Source organism: Mytilus edulis, unplaced genomic scaffold (genome assembly GCF_963676685.1).
Source record: "Mytilus edulis unplaced genomic scaffold, xbMytEdul2.2 SCAFFOLD_752, whole genome shotgun sequence".
Taxonomy (NCBI): Eukaryota; Metazoa; Mollusca; class Bivalvia; order Mytilida; family Mytilidae; genus Mytilus; species Mytilus edulis.
In genome coordinates this window covers 1-8,075 of record NW_027267560.1, presented here as the reverse complement: position 1 = coordinate 8,075, position 8,075 = coordinate 1, and the positions used below count along the sequence as shown (strand labels likewise).

The 8,075-nt window shown below is 31.1% G+C and overlaps 2 long non-coding RNA genes across 2 annotated transcripts; both read left to right on the top strand.

The window, feature by feature from the left end:
• The first annotated feature begins 260 nt into the window (after positions 1-260).
• On the top strand, positions 261-5,106 carry LOC139505639 (uncharacterized). The gene is made up of 4 exons (XR_011659803.1): positions 261-367; positions 2,993-3,149; positions 4,025-4,107; positions 5,068-5,106. It is a non-coding gene; the product is annotated as an uncharacterized lncRNA (long non-coding RNA).
• A 1,533-nt stretch (positions 5,107-6,639) lies between these two features.
• LOC139505637 (uncharacterized) lies at positions 6,640-7,736 on the top strand. The gene is made up of 3 exons (XR_011659801.1): positions 6,640-6,699; positions 7,102-7,176; positions 7,713-7,736. It is a non-coding gene; the product is annotated as an uncharacterized lncRNA (long non-coding RNA).
• Positions 7,737-8,075: the final 339 nt, after the last annotated feature.

Sequence of the window (8,075 nt, the reverse complement as noted above, 5' to 3'; positions counted from 1 at the left end):
CGTCAATAAAAAAAAAAAATTACCAAATAGACAACACCAGAGACATATATACAAAGAATCTCTGTGTGTATATGTCTCTGACAACACTGAACGATCTAAATTTATAAATATATATTTCTATTAGATTCTAATATCTGATTAATCCCTTGGATTTGTAAAGTAAGTCTTGCAAGGGTCTTGCAATACAAATCCTCGATAATCCGGAACTCCATGGCATTTCCCAACAGATTCTAAAACTATGTATTGACATTGACTGGTTTCTCTCTCGTCATTTTATTTCATATCCGTTACTTATACATCTAGGTGCCCAGATTAAAAAACTGCCGAAGTTTTCCAATTCTAGCTGCGTAAGTCAGTACAGAATACAGTAAGTCAGAAATAAATTATCAAAAGGACTTTAAAGAGCCACGGATTTATAGCCGGCGGGTTTATGGGAAAAGGGGGGGGGGGGGCTTTTTTGGGGAAAAAAATGGCTGCTTATATAATCAGTGACAGAGCGGGCCCCCTCTTAGGTCAGTCAGTGGGCCCCCACTTATGAACATTCCTGGATCCGCCACTGATAGCCATTTAAACTAAAGCAGAGCCCATACATCATTTGTACATACAGGTATTAATATTTGTGATCTATGATAAAGAGTTTATATAAATATATAGACTAGTTAGTCCAAATAATTCTGCCGTTTTAGTACTGTCTTTCGATAATACAAATTTGGACACCTTCTAAAGCAAAATCAAAAATAGCCTTTCTCGACAGCATAATAATTTGGACTAGTAGACTAGTATGACAAGTTCACAATCACTGACACAGGGGTTGAAATCTTAGCAATAAATGTATAATATAATAACAAGCACTTAATTCTATCCATGGGAAGGTCCACTATCAATATATTTATAATTCTATTTATATGGATAGTCAACCTTCCCATGGATAGAAACAACTTGAACAAATGCCTATGAGGCTATGTGTATAAATGTAAAACTCTACTTTACAGTAGTTGAAATAATTATGACATTTGCCAAGGCAATTTTTATTTTTTTCTGTGATGCCATCCTACAATGACGTCTGGCAAGGCTATTTTAATATTTTTCTGGGAGGCCTTCCTATGTCGTAGGATCTAAGAAGGTGTCGCCAGAAAAAAAGAAAAATAGCCTTTCAGACATCATGATATTTTGGACTACTTGTCTATCACAGTAGAGATTCTCTCAAATCAAAGCTCTAAGTACTGTGAGGGGGTCTCATTGTTGGGGGTTCTGATCCCAGATCCAGCTCACTGTTTTGTCAAATGCCCATATCCCACTTACACTATGTATGTTAAGCAACTTTCATTTTTTGTAATTACATGTCCTGCAAGACTCCATTTCCTGTTTTTCACGGCACAATAATTTGCATTTCACGTGTCATGCCTACACAAAACCCATTAACACAGGTCTTGCTTAGCCCCAATGAGACCCACTTGTGATAGTTGAGTTTGGAATATTTATACACCTTTATTGCTAAGATTTTAATTCCAGTACTTTGACATAGCTGTCATGATTGTTGTCTTCTGCTATTTAGAATATAATACCTGGGCAGGTATGGGGAATCAACAATTATTTTTCCCTGGCCTAAGTAACTTCTAAACAAACGTTGAGATTTACGAAGGTTTTATATTATATAGATATAAAATCCAGTGTTTGGTCACTTTCAAAATATGCATTCGTTTACTATGGTTTTATATTAGATCATTTTTTTCTATCTCATATTACATGTATTAATTGGTGAAAAAAAATTATCATTTCTTTTTAATCTCATATTAATTTGCGATTTTTTTTTATTAATTAACAATACTCTTTTCCAATACAAAGTGATCTACACTTTCTGAAACATGTCAATACTTAATGTTATGTGAAATCTATTAAGTGGGCATTGCTTATATTAATCTTTCTTTTTAAATATAGGGTTTTGCTATTTTTATTATGCCCCTCCTACAATAGTAGAGCATGTAGAGGGACATAATGTTTTCTGGTTTGTGCATCCGTTCTTTTGTCAGTCTGATAGTCTGTCAGTCTTTGTCTGGTTTCAGCTTAAAGTTTTTGGTCAAGGTAGTTTTTGAAGAAGCTGAAGTCCAGTCAAGTTGACACTTTGTACACTTCTTGTTTATGATATGATCTTTCTAATTTTAAGCCTAGGTAGACTTTTGACCCCAATTTCACAGTCCGCTTCACATAGAAAAATGAAAGTTGCGGTTTCAGGTTAAAGTTTTGGTCAAGGTAATTTTTGATGAAGTTGACAATGGTTGAAGTTCATTCAAATTAAAACTTAAAACACATGTTCCCTATGGTATGATCTTTCTAAGTTTAATGCCAAATTAGATTTTTTACCCAATTTTACGTTCCTTTGAACATGGAAAATCTGCCTTTGAGAGAAGCATGCAAATTTATTTTTGTTACTGTACTTGTTTTCTATTAAACTAATAGGAGAAAAAAGTTAAAATAAAAAACATGAAAAATACAAAAAACACCTTAAATTACATAAATGGTTTAAATTATACAAAAGTTAAATTTTAGTACAGCTTATTTAAAAATGATAAGAAGAAATATAGTTACCAATGAGTTAAAAAAAGAATGTCAAGTTTGATGCAAAAAAATGGGATGATTTTTCTACCTTATCATAAAGTAACAACTAATAGTGTAACAAATGAAGTTAGTTAAGAAATAAAAAAGTGTTTTGCTTGATTTTTTGTAACCTTGAGTCTTCTTTAAGAGCAAGTTTTGATCATAATCATGATAGTATTAAGGTTTTTTGAAAGTTTTAAAATGCAACCAATATTATACATGACTTTATTTCAATTTTGTCTGAGTCCTCTACTTGCATACTGGGTTATATTGATATGAGTAACATCCTCCCCAGATATTCAAATAGGTTAATTTGGGCAGTTTAAATTGAGGGCATGGTCACATGCTTATTTAAACAAGTTGAGAACATCTTTTGATTATTTATTTTTATCTTCAGGCAGAAGAAGAGATATTGGCAAGCCTCCCCTTGCACAGATACAAAGCTGTAGATAAAACCTTTTCAAGTTTGGAAAACAGGAAGTCAAGATCCAACTTTCTAACAGACCTTCACGATACACTTGACAGTTTACACCTACAGTTTGCAAGATTAGAAGGTACTTAGTTTATTGATTAAATGAATAAGATTGTCCTCTTATACAATGGATTATACACATTTCATTGACCTTTGTGACAAATATATAAAAAGAAACAAATTTTTGCATTATTCAGCATTTTGATTTTTAAAAAGTTGGTCTTGTCCTGGTGAGATACTGTTCTAATTTCTTTAAACAAAGTGAATTAATTAGGCTATATTTAAAATATAAAAATAAGTTGATATGAATTAATGAGACAATCTTCCTCATCAGACCCAAGAGATCCAATGTTGTAAAGTAAGCAACTATAGGTCACTGTACCACCCTCAAAGATGAGTAATCCCGATATCCCTTAGCATAAACTTATCAGTTGGGAACCAGAAAATGTAAAAAAATTAAAGAAAAGATTTAGGAATAAAACAAACACGATCTTCAACCAGAAACAGCAATCAATGTATAACATGTATAACATGCTCCTGACTAGGGACTGGCACATACATAATGTCAGAATCCGTCCCTAATGCGTGGAAATGACATAAAAAGTTATTAACTATAGAATTAGTTGAAAAAAAATTAACAATGTTGACTCATCAGACCATAGGACTCATTTAAACCAAGGAGAACCAACTTTCCCAAAAGTGTTGTACAATTTAAGAAAAATATTGATCACAGAGCAATTGCTGAAAGCATTTGTTATGTAAATATTTAAAAAATATCATCTTGTGCAAATCTAAAATATATTTATTTTAAGAAATGAAATAATTATGATCTCCTTATGGTTTTATAGCTTCTTATATGTTTTTTTGTCTTTATTCATGTCAGGATTTTAAATGTGTAGAGTTTGAGCCTTCCTGTTGATTTTAAATTTGGAATTTGATTATTTTTGAAAATTTTAGATGACATACCAGCAGTCAATAGTAAGCCTACACAAAAGACAAAGACAAAGTTTGTCCATAAGAGTCTGCATGAAGAACTTAGGGTGAGTACTAAATTACTTATTTTATTGACCACCCATGATAGTGATGCACATGATGTTAATTAAATATTAAATGTTATTTATGCCCAAATTGATTTTTTTTTAAAATCTAATACAATGGTCTATTAAGTCAATAAAATATTGATTAAAATTGAACTTTAAAAGTCATTCTGTACAGTAGTAAAACTGTTATTGTAATTGCCCTTGTAAAGTGTGCCCTGGTACATAGATATAGGAAGATGTGGTGTGAGTGCCAATGAGACAACTCTCCATCCAAGTAACAATTTAAAAAGTAAACCATTATAGGTTAAAGTACAGCCTTCAACACGGAGCCTTGGCTCACACCGAACAACAAACTATAAAGGGCCCCAAAAATTACTAGTGAAAAACCATTCAAACGGGAAAACCAACGGTCTAATCTATATAAACAAAACGAGAAACGAGAAACTCGTATATATTACATGAACAAACGATAACTACTGTACATCAGATTCCTGACTGATAGTCTGCTCCCCCATTTCTCTACGATGGTTTCAAATTGTGTGTGATAGTTGTGATTTTCCTTATCAGGTAGAAGTTGAAAATACTTGTCAATGAAAAGGATATTAACAAACTTTAATAGATCTTTAATAAGTTTATCCTACAAAAGTAATTGCAAAGTTGTGTTTGTTATAGGATTTTTTATATTAAATTTGCATTTTGATATAGCTAATGTAAATTATTAGTTCAATTTCCAATAAGGATTGACATAACTTAAGAGAACATTGCAAAATAAAGTTTTTTTCTTTATTTATTGAAACTAGGTCCATGACAAGCATTTTTAATTACAGAGTAAAAAAAAATGATAATACCAGCCTGGATGTGATAGTTCACAATTAAACAATGAGTTTTTTGCCATGAATATGAAGGTATTAAATGCCTTTGTGTAGTAATGTAGTACAAATTTCTGAATTTATATTTTAGATCATGAGAGAGGCTCATCCAGAATCAGGTGCAGCAACCAAGACAAACTTTTTTAAACACCTCTAACAGACTGTGGAGAAAGAAGGTGATGCCTCTTTTAGGGCTTCAACCCAGCAAAGCATGTAAGTTTGAAATACAACACCAATAAAAATTTCCATTTGGATATCTGGATTTCGTTAAAAAAATTCGACATTGCAATTTCAATTGTATGAAATGAACATGATGTTTAAACCTTGAAAGGATGTGGTATGATGATGATGATTGCCAATGACACAAATCATCACAAGAAACCGAACAACACAGATATTAACATCTTAGTATGAGCCACTGTAGGCCTTCAATAATGAGCAAAGCCTATACAGCATGGTCAACTAAAAAACTTTATTATATAAAATCAGCAACCATGCTCACAACATACCAGAATGCCATGGTGTCCAAATACATGCTTTTAATAATCAATATAATGAAATGTAGGATAGTGGTTTTATTGAAATAGGAAATAAATTGAACTGATTGTTCGCATGTTAATGATAACTTTTTCAGCAGCATGTAGAATAAACAGCAATGTTGTGTATAAGAACATGACTTATTTACTGTTTTGAATAAAAATAGAATGTCTTACAGAACTCGGTAGATCCTTTAAATGTAATGATTTATTGTTGACATGAAACCCATTTTAATTCTAGGAAGGTACGTTTTGGTGGTTCTTTCAAGAACAGATTTACCTGTCAACCCTCCCAGAGTGCTGTTTTGACCTGGTTATAGATATAATCAACTCCCATGAAGCTGGTTTGCTGCACCAATCCAATAGAAAAGAGACTACCATCAAACCAGGACTTTTCAGACATCTTGTCAGCGTCAAATCTGAAGTAGTAGTTCCACAGACATCTAAGTCAACTGAATAGCGGACTAGTCAATCTGCCAGAGTTTCGTCAACAGACCAAAAATATAAAGGTAACTTATAAGTAAAATGAAGAAGAAAAACTGATTTAAAAAACAACAGCATTCTTTTTTTTGTTAAATAGGATGTATTTATTTTGATTTATAACTTAAATATCAAAGATCATAAATTGCCCCTGTTATAATAACAATGATAAAAAAATGTTTGCATATTTTCTTTTAACCATTTTTTTTAAGTTATAAACATCAAGTTACCCTTTTTGTGAAGCAAAGTGCAAATTGTTTTATATCTAAAAATCAAATTTAATGACAAAAAATCAATCAGATGTTTTTCCCTGATCAGATTAATGTTTTTTTTTCAAATTGTGAATTTGACTAACGTCTTGTTGTATGAAAAGTTTTTATCATTTAACAAACAATTGATTCAGTGCAAATAAAACACTGAAAGGTTGTTATAACCTATTCAAGTTTGCAAAAGATGAAGCAATTTTTAAATTAAAGAATTGAGTGAATTTTTTGAATTATAAAAATGTCTTTAATTCTATACAATCTCTCCATAACAGACAAGGTTCAATGTCCCATTTGAAAAATGGTTGACTGTGGTAAAGATGTTGGTTAATTTATAAATAGCTTAAATTTCTTTTCAGTCAATATTGATTTTTTTTTCATCTTTCAGTTCAGTCTCAGAGTCAAAACACCACATCAAATGGACCAACAGTGAGGCGTTTACAGGTATGATATATATAAAGAGATGTGAAATATTTAGTAAAATTTAATCATGTATCAGGTTAAAGACTTTAAATCAATAGTTATTTTATAAAGAATTGACAAGAACACAGAATTAAAAGGCAAAAGCCAATTTTGTATTGTATTAAAACCAGTGTAAAATTCCTTAATTGGTCAAGGCAGGACAACACCTCGAGTCAAAAGGCAAAAAACGAATTAGAATTGTTTAGAGTAAAAAGTCTAATAAACTCTTTTTTTTTGTTACCACATATCCAAATTAATACTATACCTGTTAACATTTATTTGAGATGGAGAACAAATTTATAATTGCAACAAATATTTGAAAATATCCGAATCCAATACATGACTAAATGCAAACAGATACATTAAATTTGGTTTTTTTTGTAGAATGAGATTCTCCGGCTCAAGTCCAGAGTTGAAGAGTTGGAAGAGTTGGTTGAAAGAAATCAAATACCAGATCAGGTACTTTTTTTTTTACTTTGTGTGCGATTGTCAGTCTATTGTCTTTCACATCTGTTCATACCAAAATAAAGGACAGAACTCATGTTTGCTCAATAAAAACAACACAGTAGTGTTTTATTATAGATAAATTCTCTGTTAGACATAAACCTAACAAAACAAAAAAAATAACGAACATGTAGAGGCTTACAGACAGTCATCAACAAAGTAATATGCCAAGCTTTAAATTGTATTTTTTTTTTAATTTATAGGATAACATAGCAAAGTGTGTTATTATAACTATTTTACCAGATAAAATACATCAGTTTGCAAATTTAGATGTATAAATACCACTTACTTTTCAAAAACACTTGTACCAACTCAATATGAAACTGGTTCATAGGCTTTAGCAGTTTGAGCTGTTTTCAATTTGATGGATATAGACACTTGATGAATTTAGGTTGCTTTTCTAGATAGCTCTTTGCTCATATGTATACACTGAAGTAACATCACAAAATAATATATATTGAAACTCTTTTAACATGTTAAATGTCTTGTAGGATGTGTATGAATTTGAAGACACTGACTCTCACTCAGAGAACAAGATGTGAGGATACAATTCAGGTAAGCTTTACATTTGTCAAAGTTAAAATTTGTTAAATCATGATAATTGTAAGAACTTAGTATGCATTTATAACAAACATAATTAACTGAATGTCTCGACGTTTACAGTACACATTTTTATGAACAAGCAGATTTTGAATATTTAAGGTGCTGATTGACAAGTGTAAAAGACAATTTAATAATCTTGATTTAAGAAAACAACTCAACACCAGTGTTATGCTGAACCATTATAATGACCCCTAAAGCCCTGACTAGTTTGATGTTCCTAAAATAATATTTTCAATCAACCATTTTACTTT